Genomic DNA, 20,038 nt, shown 5'->3' on the forward strand with positions numbered 1-20,038 from the left:
TCCAGCGTTACAGCCTGTTGGGCACCTGACATCACACACAGATATTACATTTTGTAACCGCCATCGGATGTTGGAGGTTTCATAGATGATAGCTCCATAGGGAGCTGGAGAAGGCCACCTACACAAAGGTCTCTGGCTGGCTCCTTCTTTATGTCTGCTACCCAACAAGAAACCAATATCAGGAAAAGATTTACGATTTGGTGGGCAAAAGATAAATGATTTCAGTCTCTGGATGCTTTAAGAGCAAATTTTTGTACACCATATGGTTAAAATTGATCACTCCATTGACTTTTGCATGGGATGGGCCCAAACTAATGATGTTAGGTAATCAATGAGAAAAGGCTGTGCATGAAGAATTAAAAACCACAATAATGGATTGCTCCTCACAGCAAGAAATAAGTGAGGGCTGGTCATGTCCAAAGAAGGCTGGACCCAGAGCCATCTCCCCTGGCTCTGGTGCTCTGAACAGACACTATTAGAGGCCTGTTGGTGAAGGATGGCTCATGAAGTAAGCCCTCTGACGATTGTATTTCTTTTCATGGAGATTCTGATTTCTCTGTCTTCGCTGGCTTCTCGCCTCTATAACTTGTCTTTTACTCCTAAGAAATAGATCCCAGGGTGCTGCTGGTTGTTATAATTAGCTCTTCCTGTTGAAGTGTGTGTGAGAGGACCAGACCTCGGTAGTTAGCCACTCAGAGGGACAGAGCACTCTTTTCCTGACTCCTAACACATGCTTGGGCTACTAGCCTCCCTGTGTAACTGCGGCACATTCAGGGCATCTGAACCTATGAGACTTGCCACCCCCCACCCCCGACTTCCCAGCCAACATGTGGAGAATAATATAAGGGCATTAAATTAGACCTCATTACCCAGCCAGTTGGGCTGTCCAGCTCTCCCGCACATAATAATGAGGTCTGATTTATTGTGATCATTATTCCGGCATTACAGGTCACTAAATAACATGCTCTGCCCACACATGTCTTCTAAGCTAATAAATATCCTGAGAGGAAACAGTCTTGAGGGCACGAGTCTCAGGTTTAGATCGGTAACTGCAGGCTCATTAATTGTGTGAAGGTACTTTGCCTATTGCTCACAAAATCTTGGGAACAGAGATGGGACAAGTCTAATTAATAACCTGGTGGATGTGAGTGAGAGACAAAGGAGAGAGCGTCCACTGGATTCTCTGGCCTACGGGGCAAAGGCCAAGGAGGTATGCTGGTGGGTGGAACAAAGCCGAGGCCAACCAGGCGAGTCAGCCACGGCGCCACCCTGACAGCACAGCATCAAGATGGCAGGCCTTCCTGGAGCTGGCTCTGTGTTTCTCTCTCACCGCCTCACACCAGGTATTCCCGACAGACCACCAGGGAGTTCCCTGCCGTGTCACTCTCTCTCACTTCTGGGCCTTTGCACGTGCTGCTGCTTTCTGTCTGGGATGCTGTACCCCTTTCCCACGTCCCCTTTTACATCATGGTATTATCATGTTTGGAGACTCAGCTTAGATGTCGCCTCCCCTGGACGGCCGTCCACAACCCTATAGCACCAAGCATTTACTCTTATACCGCATAGAGTGCCATACAGTTTCCATTTACTTGTCTGTATTCTCTGCTAGACTGTAAGTCTCTCAAGGGCCCGGTCAGCATCTCATTGATTGCTGTATTCCTAACACCTAGAGCAGTACCTGGGACATGGCAGGTATTGACTAGCTGCTTGGTAAATGCAAAAACATTAATTCCTGTGCTCAAGAGAAGAAGGAAATGGAAAGCAATGCCATAAATGTGGTGGTGGTTTTAGAGGGCGGTGAGTTTTTCATCCTGGCAGTCTCCACTCAGGGAGAAGAGGCCCCCAGCCACCCTGCACCTCACTTCCCTGAGCCTCTCACTATAACATGCATCAAATTGGGAACGTCTTGAAGGAAGGAAATACGATTTGGTTAATCTTAGATCCCTCAGAGCCTTGCCTGCATCTTGGTACATAGTAGGTGTTCATTAAATGTGGATTAAGCTGTTGGCACTGGCAGCTGGGCTTTCCTATTCATCAGATGCTGGGGCTCTGGGGTCATTTTCTAGAGTGTATGGGAGAATGTGGTTTTCAGCTGGGGAGACAAGGGCTACTTTTTTGTCCCACCCCGGGTTAGAATTTGCCAGCAGGCAGGGAAGAATGAGGCTCTGGAGGGGTTAAGTGTTCTCTGAAAGTCTAGCTAAAGCAGGTCCACATGGTAACACCTGGCTATATGCTTTTCCTTGCAGTCATAATCTTACATCATAGAGTATTGAGTTTCAGCTTTAGACATAATAGAATTATAAGAAAATGACAGCATCAATGGATTGCCACAAGTCCTATATGGATAACGTCCATGTTTATCTTTTTAAATTGCAATATATTCTATTAAAGGCCTATCTGCCTCCAGGAAGACACTGGGGATCAGGAAAGCAGGATTAAAAATAATCCTTTTTTTCTAACTCATAATGTAAAGTGTGTAACGGGTAAATACTAAGTAAATCTGACCATATATCTACATTATTTATGGGAATAATTTAGGATTATTTGCTTTATAGGAAGTTGGTTGGAATGCTTTAAAAATTACTGAAATTAAATGAAATCAGGCTCCTTGAATTATCCATGAATGCAGCTTCACATAATCAATACTTTAGCCATTCTGGGATGACATTACATCTCAAGACTATTTTCTAACTTAATATGATTAGAAATAATAAACTGATATTATTTCTTTGTGAACTGGGGCCTCTGACGTCGTAATTTAATGCCTTCATTATTGCACTCAGAGAAGCTGAGAGACCCACCGAGACCCACGTATACGCGTGACTACATGTCCAAGTGATAGCCTGGTTCCTCTAGCTTTCTTTGGATGGCGGCTTATGTGCGATTGAGGAATATTCTTAACGTATTTTTAAAACCCTCTGAGCATTATTTTCAGGAGAGTAGTGTTGTAGTTATTTAAAATGAGAAACTTTTATTGATTCAATAACAAAGACTAGTAGAAAATGACATGACTTATTCCTGAATTGTATTATTACAGATATTTTCATGCTGGTCAAGAGGAGAGCTCTATGTAATGGGGCCACGAGAGAGTTGTTATTTTGTATGTGTGTGTGTGTGTGTGTGTGTCTCCAGCCTGGGCTTGAGGCACTCTTGTGGTACATACTGCTTTTTGCTGCTTTATGGGAGAAAACGCAGGAAAGGGTGTGGATATCTGAAAGTATGGTGGGGTCTTAGACCTGAACGCTTATCCTATTTCTCACGAACTCTGCTCCTGCCCCTTCTGAGTTGAGGAGTCTCCTGAGTCTCTGCGTATTAAAGCACTTTCTCATGAACCTTTGCCATGGCCTATGCAGCAGCTCAAAGGGATTTCCTTCCCTGCTTAAAATGTGTTGGGCCCACATCTTAGCCCAGGAGACTGTCAGAGTCCCTCTGTGAGGCCTGTTCCCAGAGAGTCACCTATGGTGAGAAACCGATGGAGGATGTGATTCCCAAGGCTCTGATCCAGACTCTAAACTGGACAACACAATGAAATGGATGGGAACATTCCATAGAAAGATGGTCCTGGCTGGGAGGGGCTGGGCTACAAGGAGATGGAATGTGCTCTATTTACAGAATGTGATGTAAAATGCTGAACACTGAGGGAAGGAGATGGTTATGACTTCTTTAATTGACCAGGACAACAGGAAATTGTCTCTCTCTCGGCGAGAATGGAAATTGCTTGCCCGCTGGCTCTGTCGATTGTGGGTGACCTGTGGAACCAGCTCTGGCATCGGGAAGCTCTGTTGGAAGTTATGTGGCAGAGACGACTTGGGGTAACCAATTAGTTCTGGACTAGGCAACAGTAATAACCAGGGCAGCCCACTGTGCTCCAGATGCTATTGTAAGACTTTGCATGCCTCCTCTCATTCACTCCTTAAATCAACCACAGTTGTATGAGGTGGGTGTTACTACTCCACATGTGGACACTTGGTGAGACTGTGACTCACCCAAGGTCACCCAGCTGGAGAGGTGCAGCTGGGACTGAAATCCAGGTTGTCTAAATTCAAGATCAAGTGCTCAAACTAACGCTGCATCATTTGCCAAACAGATGCAAGAAAGGGTCGTGAATGTATAACACGTACATTCAGAATCCATTGCTTTCTAGGGGAAATATTTTATTTTGTTCTGTTTCTCTTTTTCTCTCATAACTGGCCCCAGTTTTATAGCATAGTGTTTTGGAATTATTGCAAATAGGGAACCAGTTATTACTAAAATGCATACTTCTGGCCACTTCTACGGAGGCTCTAATTGCCCTTGGAAATGCCTGTGCTAGGTAAAGCCTCACATTGGGAAGACAGCATTAACAGCAGATCTGAGCTGGGACGAGTTTTCCCAGGTCCCAGAGATACATTTGCCCACAGGAATTGGAATATGATGGGGAGGTGCTTTGTTAGTTACTTAGTCCATTGCAATGTCTCTTCAAAGATAATGAACTCTGATAAACAACAATAAACAAACAGCCTCTGAATCAGTAATGAGAAACTCGTGATACCACATGGTTATAAGAACAGCGGAAGATTCATAATCCTTCTGCAATGAGTACAGAATTGGAAATTCAAATAGTAATGGTGACTGACTGACATTTATTGAGTGCTCACTCTTGAGTCAGGCACTGCTCTAAATCCTTTGTGGGAAATGCCAGCTCACTGCGTTCTTAGAGCAACTCTGTAGAGTGAATGCTATTGTACAATTTATTTCTGCTCCTATCTTATTGGCTGGAATGAGTCACATGGCATGGCTAGATACAAGGGAGGTCCAAACTGAGTGGCTGGTGCCCAGATAAAACTCTGGGCATTATGTTATTAAAATAGAAAGGAAGAATGAATCCGGGGACAGTGAACAGTCTCTGCTCCAAACACACTTGAGCAAATGAACTTATTCTTGGAGTGACCCAAGAAAAGAAGTCTTTCTTATCCTTTCCTCCAACTAGTTTTCTAGAAGATGAATGTAGAGGAACATGATTTTACAGAGGTTCCTAGTTTCACTGAGGTTCTGGGTACTCTGAATAGATAAGAGATAAGAAAGGGTGAGTGAGAAAAATGAACAAGCTTAAACGTTGCTTCTTCTGTAAAGCTTCTTCTTTTGGGCAGAACCAAGACTTTTGTGTGTAAAGCGTTCTCAGATCTTTGCCTTATTCTAGAAGCTATAGAAATTGTTCGCTTGTTTATTCAATAAGTATTTTTGAAAGCCTATGATGAACTAGGCCCTGGGTCTACAAAGACACACAAGACAAACAAGGTGCTTGCTGTTACGGAGTTTATGTTCTGTTTGGAGGAGACAGTAGTAAACAAGTAAACAAGTGAACCACAATTTCAGAAGGTGATAGATACTATGCAGAAAGAATACAAATTAAAACGTAAAAATCAGTAGCTTGTAATAACAAGCATTTATTTTTCTTGATTACTAGCTACGTATTTTGGGGGGCCCAATACAAAATGAAAATGTGTGGCCTCTTGCTAAAAAATATTAAGAATTTCAAAATAGTAACAGAGATCCATTGAACCAAGCATGGGCCCTTCTAAGCAAGGAGCAGGGAGAGAGCTTGGCCTACCGAGCTGGCTACCCATTGAGCCAGAACCCACATCTGATAAACCTATGAACATCGTCAAGGAGAATTCAACAAAGCAGCTGTTCTAGAAGCATGGTGTGGAGTCAATATCGCTTTCATAGGCTTCCCTGATGCTGGCATTTGTAAAGCCTGAAGTTAATCCAGTGGACCTAATTATTTTCTCCTTTCCTCTGTGCAAGGTGTGGAAAGTCTGCTCAGAGGTATTTGTGCTCTAAGGGTGATTACGCAGCAGTCTGGGATGTGGGGCTCTGTGGCGATAGCTAGGCTCACAGCAGTCAACCTTGGTACTGTGGACATTTGGGGCTGGGTAACTCTGCTGTGCGGGGCTGAACTGTACATTGTAGGATGGTTAGCAGCATCCCTGGCCTTTGCCCACTGGATACCAGTAGCAAACCCTCAATTATGACAACCAGAAATGACTCCAGACATTGCCTTGTCACCTGGAGGGCTGGAATCTGAGAACAACTCTTAGCCTTCCTTTGCTTGTCTCAGCTACAGTAGTAACAATACTAATAAGTATAGCTAAACATGTGTTAAATATTTTTTCCAGGTACTCTGCTGAGAGTTATTTGGATTATTTAATTCCAAAAAAAATTCTAGGTGGAGGGTTCTGTTTCCTGTTTTACAGTAGAAGAAACCAAGGCATGCAGCTATATCTCTCTAATGCTGAGGATGTCAACTGTTTATTTTTTTCCCACTATATTCTAGGTGAATTTCAACCCCACCATCTAGAAAGTTCAGAGCATCTGCCCAGTAATTAGCCCTATTACCCTATGCAAAAATTGACGTTGGATCCCTGAATATTTATTATATTTTACAAACACTTACTGTATGCCAGCTGCTGATACAGCACTTTCCAGATGTTAACTCATTTGATTCTTATAACAACCCAGGGCAGGTAAGTCCTATTATCACCTCCACTTTATGGATGAGGAAATGGAAGCACAGAGAGGTTGAGCAACTTGCCTGAGGCCACACAGCTAATAAGCAGCAGAGCCAGGGTTCAAACCCAGGCAGTCTGACTTCAGAGTCCAGCTCTTATCCAGCACACTATACCTGGTGCCTGGTAGCAGCCAAGGCCAGTTGTGCTGTTGGGTTTGCGGGAATATCCAGTAGCCATGAGGAAGCCAGGAAACAGGGTGGTAGCTGGGTGTTTGGAACACATCACAGTGTAGAGCGTGTGGACCAAAGACTCCTCCCAGGTGCCTTAGAGTTCATCACGAGGGTGCTGGAATCCCTTCCCCGCTGCCGTCCCCACTCTCAGACCCCTGTGGCTCCCAATGACCTTGGAGTGTTGAATCAGGTATATGGGGAGCTCCTGTAGTCAGACAGAGCAAGCTGTGGTACTAATTCCATCCCTTTGGTCTTTAGTCCAGATGAAGACAAGCCGCCCCACATTACAGCGCCACCAGGCAGCTCTCCATGACTAAAGAGGCAACACTTCCTCCATCAAGCACCTTTACCTGGGGGATGGGGGATAACAAAGAAAAGCCCAGAAAAGTCCTGCTGGGCATTGTTCTCAGAACCGAGGAGCAGCTAAGCCTGCTTTGGGCACAGAGACAAGCCAGGAAATGGGAGGGTGGACGCATGGGTACTGGCTTGGGCAGACTGGACATAAAGACAGATGTGGTAGGCAGGAGGCCAGAATGGGCCAGTGACCACAGGGCTTAACTAACATCAGCAGAAGCAAAACATTCATAGCACAGCCTCCAAAGGTGCAGGACAGGGTGATGACAAGGAGACTGGCAATGGCTGTATCAAAGCAGACCCGAAGGGCTACCTTCTCAGCTTGGGGTGACCCGGGAGGGGGAGCTTCAACATTGACCTGACCTTTGACCCAAACCTAAGCCAAACTTTCAGCAGGCTGAGAAGAAGACATTTTCAGATTGTCATGCCATTCTTTCCAGATTTCTGTGAAGGTTCAGTTGTCTTAGAATAGAACTCAGAGGCGCCACCTGCGAGCCTGTGGAGCGGGCCCTCCAGGAAGCAGGGAAGAGTAAACGATCCACGAGGTCTCTTCTCTGCGGAGGTTCTTACTGTGGTTTCTAGACTGGAAAGGTCTGAAGAGGCAAATGGCTGGGCATCCTGGGCTTCCCCACTGTGTCCCCCGGAGCCTCCCAGGGTTGGGGTCAGGGGAGGGTTACACACACAACACCGAGCCTGGCTCACCAGGATGTCCAAGCAATTTGTTAAAAAGTTAAAAAAAATCATTCGTCTAACAAATATGTATGGAGAAAGGCTCTGTTTAAGACTAGAAGCTGAGGTGGAGGGAAGGCTGGTAGATAAAGAAAATAAGAACGACGAAGAAACTGCCCCATCCCAAGGGGTCCCAGGCTCTGAAACCAACCTCTTCTGTGAGTAGAGCTTCTTCTCTAATGTCAGGTATGTGTAGAAAGCCAGCCGCTTGTGGCAGGTAACTTCTCTGAAATTAGAATTATTCACTTCAATAATCACCCCCATGTGACAGTCAATTACCCTCAATGGGTGCCCCATCTCAGTGTATGCTCCAATGGACGTTTCCTTGAACCCAGGAAAGAACATAAGGGAACAGAGGTACCGTGTCCCTGTTTAGAAGACTGGCCATTGTCTTGTGGTGCTTTACGGCCTAAGTTGTACTTTCACATGTGTAGACGATCTCATTGGGTCATTATAACAACCCCTTGCTGAGACAGAGCAGAGCCTGTGGCATTATACATGTGAGAAAGATGATGACAATAATAAAACCTCCCATCTATTGAATACTTGCAATGCGTGGGGCACTGGGCCAAGTAGTCTATGAGTATTCACTGTTTAATTCTTATAGCAACCTTATGAAGAAGCCACTTTTTCCGTCATTTTGTTGATATGGAAAAGGGAGCTCAGAGAGGTCAAGTGACTGACTCAAGGTCACATAGCTAGTTAGTGCCAGAGCCTGGCTGACTCTAAGTCCTTGCTCAAAGGCACTGAAGTCTGTCTGCAAAGCATTTATGATTTGCTAAAGGTAAACAGCCAGGGGAGCAGCACCCTGGCTCCTGCTCCAGGATCCTTCCCTCTGCCCACAGTCGGCTCTGCTGAGTCCCTCAGAGTGGGTGGCTTCCAGCTTTTCTCACCCCACCCGCCTGCTCTTCAATCCCGCTCTGCCCAGACAGGGACAGCTTCCTTTCTGTGAGCACTAATGAGCTCTGTAAGCCCAGGCAGTGGCCTCGGGTGCCGATTAGGGCCACAGTGGGAGTTAGCCGGGAACACAGGCGTCTCCTGCTTGTTTTGGGAAGGCACCAATACTAGACCACCCAAACTGCCTCTTAGGCAGCCCTCCACTTGGGAACACTGACATGGAGTTGGCAGCTTTCCTGCTCCTTCTCTACCTCCTGATAACTCCCCTGGGCCAAATACTCAAGTACCATAAGCCTCTCAAAGCCCCAAGACCAATGCACTCCCGGGGCTGATGACACAGCCCTCCGCTGGGGATGTGCAGTTTCCCCTCATTCAGTTAGGTGACAGCTCCAGCAGCCTAACTTAAAAAACAGTGGTGCCTGCTCCCTCCCTCCTGGCCCATCTGGCTTCAGTCTCAGCCTGTGCGGGTTTGCACCAGGACCGCCCACTTCCACAGCCAGGCCAGCAATGAGCTTCCAGCCTGGAGCATTTATCTCACTCACTGTCACAGTTGCTGTTACTGCCTGTGCAGATGGGGTGGAGAGGGTGAGGCTCATTGCGTGGCTTTAGAATCAGGCAGTTCTGGCTCTGAATCCCACATATGCTGCTTAGGAATTGTGGGACCTTAGGAAAAGCCACATTTCTCACCATGTTGGAGTGTCTTGATCTGTACGATGGGGCTGATGCCACCTCCCTCTCAGGATTGTTCTATGGGTTAAAGATGACACTGCACGAAAGGTGCCTAGAAGCAGGCCTGGCACGTAACGGGCCCTCCGGGGATGTGAACGCTTGCCCTCCCCTCAAGCTCTTCCCGCTGCTTCTGCTCTCTCCCCTGCCTGGAGCCCGCAGGGGGCTGATCACGCCATGTCCACACGCGGAGGGATGAAAGGGAACGTTTATAACCAGGGCTGCTGGTGGCTTGGAGACAGAGGCCAACAGGGCAACTTCTCTACACAGAAAGTACAAGCACCAACCCCTCTGCTCAGCGCTGGAGACTTCCCCACGAGCCCCCTGACCACGTTTCCAGGCTCATCGTGGATTTCTCCCATTCGTGGCTCCCACTAATGCTGCGTGCTTCCCCACCTCCACACCTTGGCCTTCTGTTGTCTTTATTCTCTTTATCGGGAACACCCTCCCTTCCAACCTTTGTCTACAACTCAGTCCATTAAAATGCCTTCTCAGTGAAGACCTTTCTTAGCCTCTTTGGATGATAGTGTTATAAACAAGTAATAACAGTGGCTCCACCCTTGAACCCCACAACTAGAAGGAGTGCATCCTGGACAGCACTGACTGTGAGAAGTTGTCCCTGCCAGAGGACAGGGGCAGGGTGCCTTGAAGGACAGCTCTTTGTCTTGTCCTGTTCTCTCTGGAAGACGGTAAACTCTATGAAGGCAGGGACTGTATTTTATCTATTTATCAACTCTATCCTAACAGGACATAGTCTAGGCCAGTGTTCCTCAGTCTCGGCACTGTGGACTTTTGGGGCTGGCTAATTCTTTACTGGGGGGCTGTCCTGTTCATTGTAGGATATTAAGCAGTATCCCTGGCCTCTATCCCTCCATGAGATGCCAGTACCATTCTACCCTCCAACTGTGACAACCAAAAATGTCTCCAGACTTTACCACATGAATTTAGGAGGAGTAAGGGAGCCAAGACACCTTGGTTGGGAACCACTGCTCTAGACTCTTAATCAATACCTTTAAAAATACTTTATTATAAAAAAATTGCAAGCAAACATAAGAGTATTAAAAAAAAGAAGGGGTAATGAACCATAAGTATCCACCACTCCTCTTCAATAACTATTAATATTTTGCAAATCTTGTTTCAACTACCACCACCTACTATTTTTCTGGAGTACTTTAAAGCAAATCTCAGGCAACATGGCATTTCACTCCTAAATACTTAGGTATGTATGTAAAAGATAAGAACTTAAAAAAGCATTATCATAATAGCATCACAACTAACAAGATTAATAATTATTCCTTAATATTAGCTAATACTCAGTCAACGTTCAGATTTCCATGATTGCCACAAACCATGGACTTTCTTTTCTTGAAATCTGTTTGTTCAAACCAGGATTAAATAAGGCCAAGAAATGCATTTAAATTTCTTTTTATCTATCTTTTTTATGCCATTAATTTTTATGAATAATTAATACATATTTTTCATTACTGAAAGTGAGAGGTGCTGAACAAACTTTGAGGCAAAGGAAAAAGGTTTCTGAAAGTTGGCATAAAATTTTCTTCCCCGAAGGTGCTAAAGATAAATACTCTTGTGGCCATCAATGTTGGTTTAGTTTTGCTCCAAGTCACCGACACACTGTCTAAAATACTTACTTCATGCATTTGTAAATAAATATCTTCATTTTGTTTTTAAGTGTATTTGTAATGTTCAAAAATTAAATTCAACATACTCCCTTGTTGAAAATGATGCTATGTGTAATTTAGAGAAGAAACATGATCTCCCCCTGTTGTTTTCTTTGTTCTTCCAATCCAAAGTCAAGTGGAAATGGAAAGGCATCTCCTATTGATATTGCTTGCTTCTCTAATGACCAGGAAGTTCTGATATTTAAAGCAATTTCTTGATCCCTTTCATCAGTGGTATACTCATGTTTAAGCATATGTTTCCAGACTTTAGATAATGACTTTCTCTTTGTGTTTACAAAATTATTTCTACAGCAAAATAAGAGTACGATTTATTTTTCTCTGCAAAAGTAACCTCAGGGTGATAGGAAAAATTATATATCTATCATGTTGCTTTGTTGTTTGCTTGTAGAAGCTGTAATTTGTTTTCCTCTCTTGAAATATTTGCTTTCCTTACGACATAGAGAATATTTGGAGATATATTATATATGCATCTGCTCTATGCATATATTCTTGCCCTTGGGTAGAAATCTAGTATCCATGGAAGAATATGGCATTTGATTGAAAGCCAGCGAGCCTGGTAGTTTTCCACCAGTTACAATTCACAGTTCTGCTTGAAGCAAATACCTCCAACTGTGGATAATGGACCTTCCTTGAGAATCTGAGACAAGTTACTGGTTAATGTCTCTGAAACAGCCTGTTAAGACTGTTACTACAAATTAGAGTCTGGATCATTCCGAAACCCAAATAGACTTCTTTCATCTTCCAGATGGCCGTCTGATTGGGAGCTGGGCAGGATCACGTTTCAGGTTGTGACTTAATGATTCAGGACAATATTTATGGTTATTACTTGACAGAGGGCAGTGAGGAAAATTAAAGCACAGCCCCAGGCTTCATTTATGACAAAAAACAAATTCATGGCAGGGCTGTAGATTAGAGATGGCATCTCCAAGCTCCAGGCAAAGCCCTGGCACACTATTGTGGGATGACCCACTTAACCAGGTACAGCTTGGTTAGCCTGGCAAGTCCCGACTTCAAAATTTCAGCTGATGCATTATCGCTAGAAACGACCAAGCAACTCTCTAAATAGAAATCTTGGAAAAGGTATAGCTATGAGTGAGAGCTTTCAGAGGAGACAAATAATGCGATTATGTTCTTTGCTGGTATGACGACTATATGCAGCTGAAATATTATGTTTCGAGGCACATTTTAAACTTTATTATTACAGCTGGTAATATCAAAAGGAGAAAAATAATTCCGCCTGCCAGTTGCGGGCATTCTGTTTATGTAATGTGTGATTTCTGCATTAACTTTTCCTTCTAAAACATGCTCTGCATGATATAATATTTATCTCTTACACTACCCAGAATTTTAGGAATTCCATAATTGGGTGCTATGGGGAAGAGAAAGACAAGACGGGGAAGACATAGAAAGGGGATAAATAAAGCTCGAGGCAGTTAATGAAAGTGTAGATTGTCTAGAAAAAAAAGCCAGGAGAAAGTTTATCTTGCCCCATTAATCCTCTACTCACTCTGTGAAATGAGAATGCACATATTGTTCTGGGGGAAAAAAAAAAGAGAGAAAACTAAACCATATGCCATTAATACATTTGACCAACTGTGACATTTTTTAAATAAGGTTTTAACTGGTTTTATTACACCAACTGTGTAATTTCAAAATGACTCCATCATCTATTATATCTATTATAAACAAGTACTTTGTTTAACCAAGCCAATAATAACCTTCACAGGCAGAGAACGTTGGGATTTGAGAGAACCAAATCCTCTGATTGTTTAGATAAAGGGAAAGAGGGTCTCTGACTAGAAATAGAAACAAGAACATGATCTTGAAAAAAAAATTTTAATTTATCACACAATTACCAATAATTTGATATTTCTTCTATGGTGTGTGGAAGCGGCTGTCCAGTGCCTGAAGCCCACCCCACACTGTCTTGGTTCCACACTCACAATCCAGCTCCCAAAGGCACAGTAAAGTCTGGATGTGTGAACATCACTGGGGGTGCCCTGTCAAGGGGGGGGCTTTGCCAGAGAATGTGTGGTCGGGTGACTTACAGAGGAGTCTCTACCTCTTCTTTAGGCCTCTGCCTGGTCAGCCCAAGCCATGAGCAGCTGCGGACGGCAGGTGGAGGAGAGGGCACAACAAGGAGAAGTCTTCCCTCTTCACATCCTGTAAGGAGCATCTAACACTCTCCTGGGTTCAAAGAAAATGCATCAGCTGCCCGAATGTTTTTCAGCTGGCGACCTTTTTTCCTTTTGACAGTCTTTTAACTCGTTGCTATGCTCATCATTTTTCTTTCTTTCCAAGCACTTGGCTTTGTTCCTGCCTTCTGGAGAAGCTCAGGCTCTTTCATTTTGCAGGATAGATTGGATGCTCCTTCAGGGTGCTGTGTGTACCTTTTGATTTCCTTGGTGTGTGGTGTTCGTGATGAGTGCGGCCACAGTTGGCTCTTTTCCTGAAGCACACTGGTGTCACTTTGGGCTGCTCCCTGGGGACACTGGGGGCCTGCACCATGGCTCAGGTGGATGGACAAAGCTAGGTTCACATCCTGCTTCTATCTTCTATGTGACAGGAGGAAATTAACCCTCTGAGCCTACAACCTCATCAATAAAATGGGAACAATAATTCCAGCTTCACAGGATCGCAAGGATGACATGAAATTGCATGCCTGAATCACAGGAAAAACACTTCTTAGTTGGAAGGCTGACCCCGATCTCTGCAAAAGGAGAACCATCCCTCCAGGAATATTATACCATCTGTGCTTCATACCACACAGTCACAGCAGGAACCACAAACCCAAGGCCATAGGATCAGTGCTCCCGGGTCGTCCATGCTTTGTACTGTAGCCCCTTCCCAGCGCCAGCATCCCATGATATCCCGCTCCTCTGACTCCACCTTGCATTTGCAACTTCATCACATTCAGTCTTGCAACACCCTTATGTTGTTGTTTGCTATCGTTGGAGCCACAAATATTGTCAAGCCAAAACTGACCTAATTTACCTTCTGGGCCAATGCTTCCACTTTAGAAGGGAAGCCCAGGAGGGCCAGAAGGTTGTGTGACTGACTACGGGCACCAAACCTAGCTCGTGGCAAAGCTCGGTCTCTAGACGCATAGGCCAGCAGAGTTTTACCCACCTGAGTCTTACAGTGTTATTTAACTCCTGTGTTTTCATGTGTGATTCGTATGCAGGCCTCCACCCCGACCACACCCACACCGGATTTAAAGTTCCTTTCAGACGTATCTTCCTATAGGCTGTCCTGCCTTGGAAGGGGATAATCGATGAAAACTTGCCAGTTGAGGGAAGAAAGAATTCCTGGACATGTCAGCAAGCAAACATTTTATCAAGTAGCTTCTCCTTCAATTTTACAGACATTATTGATCTGAAAAGCAATACGGATAAAATTTTCATGTAGGTAGAGGAGGGTTATCCTGAGCCACGGGCCACTGCATTTCTTCCCTGGGAGGGCAGTGTCCATGGCTGCACACCGAGAGCATTACTTAGAGCACGAAGGGCAGGGGATAGTCAGTGTCTTCCCTGTACCTTATGACGAACAGGACCTCTTTACAACAGACTAACTCTATCGTCAAACTCACCCAAGCAGCAGCTCCTAACCTGGTTAACTTTCAAGCATGCTGGTGGGGGACCAAGGTACAGAACCCAGTGGAAGGCACTGCACACATTCACTGAGAGAGGTGGAGGCAGGCAAAGAGGAGGCCAGTCTGCCAATTAGGGGAGAAGTGAAGCAGATGACACCTGACACTGGGTAGAGAAGGCAGGGGGATTGCAAATACATATCAGATTCCATTTTCACTACGAGGTCAGCTTTAATCAAGTTCCCAATGTAAATATTACCAATATAAACCAAATAACGGAGGTTAAACGGCCGCTCTCGAGGTCAGTGACTCTTGGTCAAGCTGGAAGATTTCACATCAAATGGACCAGTTGGAATATACCTGGAGGGCCTCTGTGCCTGACCATGAAACCTGAACCCACACCTACTCTTCTGGCTGTGGATGGAGTGCAGAGCGATGTGAGTGTGGCAGGGCTGTCTCTGCTTTCAGCTCAGTGGTTGAAAACCAGATGCATCGCGGCCCGGGGTTTCCATAAACACAGAGGGCTGTGGTTTCTCTACGGCTGAGAATCAAAGTGAATGTTTGCTGCCCGAGCTGATACATCCTGCTCACTGATATCCCCAGGGAAGGACACCTGATGGTCCAGGGAGGGGACCCTTCTCCCACTTGGTTCTGGAAGCTGTGGTTCCTGAACCACAACCTTTGTAAGATGGCAACCCTTTATAAGATGTACTATAAGATGTGTTACAAGATCTTGCTATAGAGATAAGGTCACTATGTCAAACTAGAGGCAAGCCTGGTCTGGAAATAGAGTCAACATAATCCTGATCATCTGGGCATTTTTGAACGTGTCCTCCCCTCTTACTGGCCTTTTGCTTTTGTCTGGCCGTGTGGAGTGACATGCACGCAGCATCATTTGTCTCTGTCTCCTATTGTGCCTGCTGCCCAGTTCCCAAAACCATTGTCCTCAGCCGTCTCATGCTACCTACACGCTTCCTTGCCTTCGTGGAGTTTATGGTCTTCCAAAGAGAACAGGACAAGAAGACAAACAGTCTCCCACAAGGTACTTCTCACAGTTAGTGCTCTCCAGGAGCGATGTAAGATGTAAACCCCTTCTGGTTGGGGGGTTCACAGGAGGTGCTTTTTATTATTACTTGTTTATAACACTAACCTACAGAAAAAAGATGCTAAGAAAGGTCTTCACTGAGAAGGCATTTTAATGAGCTGGGTTTTACACAAAGGTTGGAAGGGAGGGTGTTCCCCATAAAGAGAATAAAGACAACAGAAGGCCAAGGTGTGGAGGTGGGGAAGCACGCAGCATTAGTGGGAACCACGAATGGGGGAAATTCACGATGAGCCTGGAAACGTGGTCAGGGGGCTCGTGGGGAAGTCTCCAGCGCTGAGCAGAGGGGTTGGTGCTTGTACTTTCTGTGTAGAGAAGTTGCCCTGTTGGCCTCTGTCTCCAAGCCACCAGCAGCCCTGGTTATAAACGTTCCCTTTCATCCCTCTGCGTGTGGATGTGGCGTGATCAGCCCCCGAGGGCTCCATGCAGGGGAGAGACCACACGGTCAGAACTTCTCTGCTGCTTGAGCTTTGTGTTCTATTTTTTAAAACAAAATATATCAGGTATCTTCCTTTTACTGCACCGTATGAAAAATGAAATCGTTGCTAAAGTTTTTTTTTTTTGTTCTTGCAACATGCTAATCATTATGCTAAGAGATTTATGTGCCTCATTGCATTTAACCCACACAGCAATCCCACAGGCAGATCCCTTTCCCAATTTACAGATGGAGAAACTGGGGCAGAAGGAGGTTAACCTTATCATACGGTGGGAGATACAGGGCTTGAACTCAAATCGATCTGGTGTCAGTCTGTGTTCTTAACCACGACTCCTGCTGCTTCCTTAAACGAAATCATTGAACTGCTATCTTCTCGGCAGGCATAGTTTTGGGGCCTCATTCATTCCTAACCGGGTTCTTGGTAAATACACAATTTTCCGTTTGCATGTCTTAGCCCTTTCTTCCAAAGGTGGGCTTTTAATCAGAGCAGTGGAAAGACGCCATGTATTTTACCCTGAGGTAAATCTAAGTGAGAAGAACAGCGAGGAGCGGCAGTTGTGTCAGGCTGGCTGACTTCAAGTGGTGTGGAAGAACGTTCCATGGATATTCCCCCAGCGGTGCTCAGCAGCAGCCAGGAGCTGCGTGACTGTCGAGGCTGGTGCCTCGCTCATCACTGAACCATACATCCAGGAGGAGGGCATGGGACCCATCCCGTTGCGTTAGCTTTGTGCCTCATCTAGTTCAACACAAAACGGCAAGGGCAGCGGAAGGCTGCTGCCTGTGAAATGCACCCTCTTGTCATCTTTATGGGCACGCCAGACCATAAAACCTGCAGACAGATGACTGGAATAACCACATTATCTCTTTCAAGGCAAAAAGGAGAGGAGGGTGTACACAGAGATTGATGTACAAAAGCGCTAGTCTAAATAAACAATCTACATAAATTTGCATTTGCATGGGAGCATTGTTATAAAATGTGGTCTTCATTAAAGAGAGGCTGGTGATGTACCTTAGGAGGGCCTGACACATGTGATTTCTGATCATCTGGCTCCCTTGTCTCTTTAAAGTCAAATCCTTTACATAGAATATTTGCCTTGTCTAAATAATGCAACAAAATCACCTGAAGCTGAAAGCCGCTGAAATCTACAATAGGTAAATGTTATACATACTATACAATTAATAGGGATTAAAGATGGGTATTCACATGTGCAGTTTCCAGGGGGCTTAGAAACAGATGCATCCCGGTGAGATGTTTTGGAAAAATTATTTAAAGGGGGTATCCTGGTTAAGAACTAATTGTAACTCACTGATCCCAAAGGAAAATGGAACAAAGAATAACCAGGAGGGACCTAAAAGAACTTCCTTAATAGGAAGATGGGAGAGAATAGTTGCTCTCTTTCTCTCTCAACCCAGGACTGAATAAATAGAAAGAGAAAATGGCCTTAAACAACAGCATGAGGGATTTAGGTTGAAAAAATGACAAGCCTTCCTTTCAGAGGATTGCTTTGTACAGGCTGTCATCTGTTCAGGGGTGAAATGGAGACAAAAAGAGTAGGATGGCTTGGGACTCTTGCAGTAGAAGAAATAAGGAAGAAGAAGAGTGCCCAGACTTACTAAAGATATTCGAAAACAGAACCACAGTCACTGGAGTTAAAGTGAAAGAACAGCATTCTAGACCCTAGTTTTTAACTATTAGCTGAGTGACCTTGGGAAATTACATTGCTTCTCTGGACTTTATTTTCCTTATCTGTAAGACTGGAGCATTGCACTAGAAAATATCAAAGGTTATTTCCAGTTCTAATAATTTGTTGGTTTGAGATTCCTATAACAAGGAACAGCATGTTGTGGTTTGCCTGGAATGGTCCTGATTTATGCCTATTGTCCTCACATAATTATTCATAATGCACATTTTCACACTCAAAGTATCCTGGTTTGAACCACATATTATATGGTCACCCTACCTATAACAGTTAATACAACAATTTCCCTTGATATTCGCTTAGATTGTTTCCCACAATACAGTTGTTAACCAAAAATGCAACAGAAGTATTTAGCCAAACAACTAGCTCTTTTTCTTCCAAGAAACAAATAATAGTAATAATAATAGCTCTTGTTTTTTAAGCTGACCACCTGCCTGGCCTTCTTGCCTAGGGCTTTCCAAGCATTAGCTAATGTAATTTCTCATTAAACTCTAGAAGTTAGATGCTACTCATTTCTCTTTTACATTTGGGAGCATTGAGGTGCAAGAGGTTAAGATAACTTGCTCAAGTCAGGATTTGAACTTAGGTCTCTCTGATCCCCAGGAACCAGCATTTAAGCTTTCTGTCATGCTGCTTGCAGTACAAGGCATTTTACTAATATCCATAGTGTGCCCCCCTCCCCTGCCCGAAGTGTCTTGGACTGGTTTTAGCAGCCAATCTTCTTGGATGTGAAAACAGAACCATTGCAAGTTCCAAACCATTCCATATGACATTTAGACTTACAGATGAAAATCTTCCAAAATCACTATGATTTCATATGAAAAACATTTTTTGCTTTCCAACAAAGAAACTCAGACCCCTGGGTCATTGTGAACGCGTCCTTGGAGCTCTACACTTTTTGATATTTACTAAACAAGGCCTGCCCAGAGATTATGGGGAATTGTGATATTGATTAAACCATGATGTTCCTGTTATCCAGCAAGGCAAACGGTTGAGTGATAAAAGCAGTCCGGTGTTCTAAAATCATTTTTAAAGCAAAAGAAGGTCTGAACAAAATAAATGATTTGAATGCAAGACATAAACAACAAAACAGGCTGGCAAATGGACCAATAACGAGGCATCTGGGACACCAGTTCTGCTCCTGATGACTTTCAGGGCCAGCCTTGATGCCTTTCAGATTTCCAAAGAAAAATAAACTGGTGACAACAGAACAGCAGCTGTGGGCACAATAAGGAAATTAGTTGGAGCAGATTTGTAATTAAGCATTGAAAATGGGTCAGTATGATCCCTCCCTGCATACAAGTACCTTTCGCTTTTTGCCTCTTTTCAAAATTCCTTTTTTTTTTTTTTAAATAAACACACACTTCAGCTTCAGTCATGCATGTCCCGACCTGGGATATTAGCTAAAGATATTACTTTTTCTGGGAAAAACAAGAAATTAGCTCATAAGAAGCACAGAACCCCATGAAGTAAAATAACATTGACTTTGGATTCCTATTTCCTTTTTATTTTTGTCATTTTATAACTTTGGAAAGACAAAAGAGTTGTCTCCATTCAAAAGATTATATATTTATGTATAATAAAGGAAGGGTGAAGGATCCTGGGGCATTGTGAGGACAATTAATTTTCATTTCCCAATACAAGATGAGGATGAAAACTTTATGATCTTCATGATTGTCTTTACATCATTTAACAATGGCATCACAGACAAAGCTTAGGCTCTAAAGATATTGTTACACACTGATGGTTTTGAAAAAATAGCAGTACTTTTGTATGGGATGAACTTTAGTGTTACATATATTGATTATGCCTTCTGGGCTAGAGATGGCCCTCCTCCCCCTCCCATGCCCATCGTTTAGTTCCCCCCACCTCTACAACCCCCATTCAGATACCCCTGTGGGTGTGTGTCACGGCTGTGATTCCAGGCAGCTACTAGAGGGGGACAAGACCTAGGCCCTTCGTGAACTGGAAATGAGGGTATTTCTCAGAGGAATGAATTCCTACTTCCTGGTCCACCCTGGAGTGCATGCCCTGCCTCTTGCCTCCTGGATCCTAGCCCCTCTTCCTGTAAATCACTCTGAGCC

The 20,038-nt window shown here is 44.3% G+C and overlaps 1 long non-coding RNA gene across 6 annotated transcripts in view; it reads right to left on the bottom strand.

The window, feature by feature from the left end:
* Nucleotides 1–20,038, bottom strand: part of LOC132371486 (uncharacterized) — a 250,834-nt gene that overhangs the window by 101,323 nt on the left and 129,473 nt on the right. Inside the window, exon 6 of one of the 6 annotated variants that reach the window (XR_009504862.1) lies at nt 15,895–16,295. The exons of the other annotated variants lie outside the window; for them this stretch is intronic. This is a non-coding gene — a long non-coding RNA (uncharacterized LOC132371486). Of the gene's footprint in view, nt 1–15,894; nt 16,296–20,038 lie in introns of those variants that run through there. 6 annotated transcript variants of the gene reach the window in all.

This window comes from Balaenoptera ricei, chromosome 9 (assembly GCF_028023285.1).
Source record: "Balaenoptera ricei isolate mBalRic1 chromosome 9, mBalRic1.hap2, whole genome shotgun sequence".
NCBI lineage: Eukaryota > Metazoa > Chordata > Mammalia > Artiodactyla > Balaenopteridae > Balaenoptera > Balaenoptera ricei.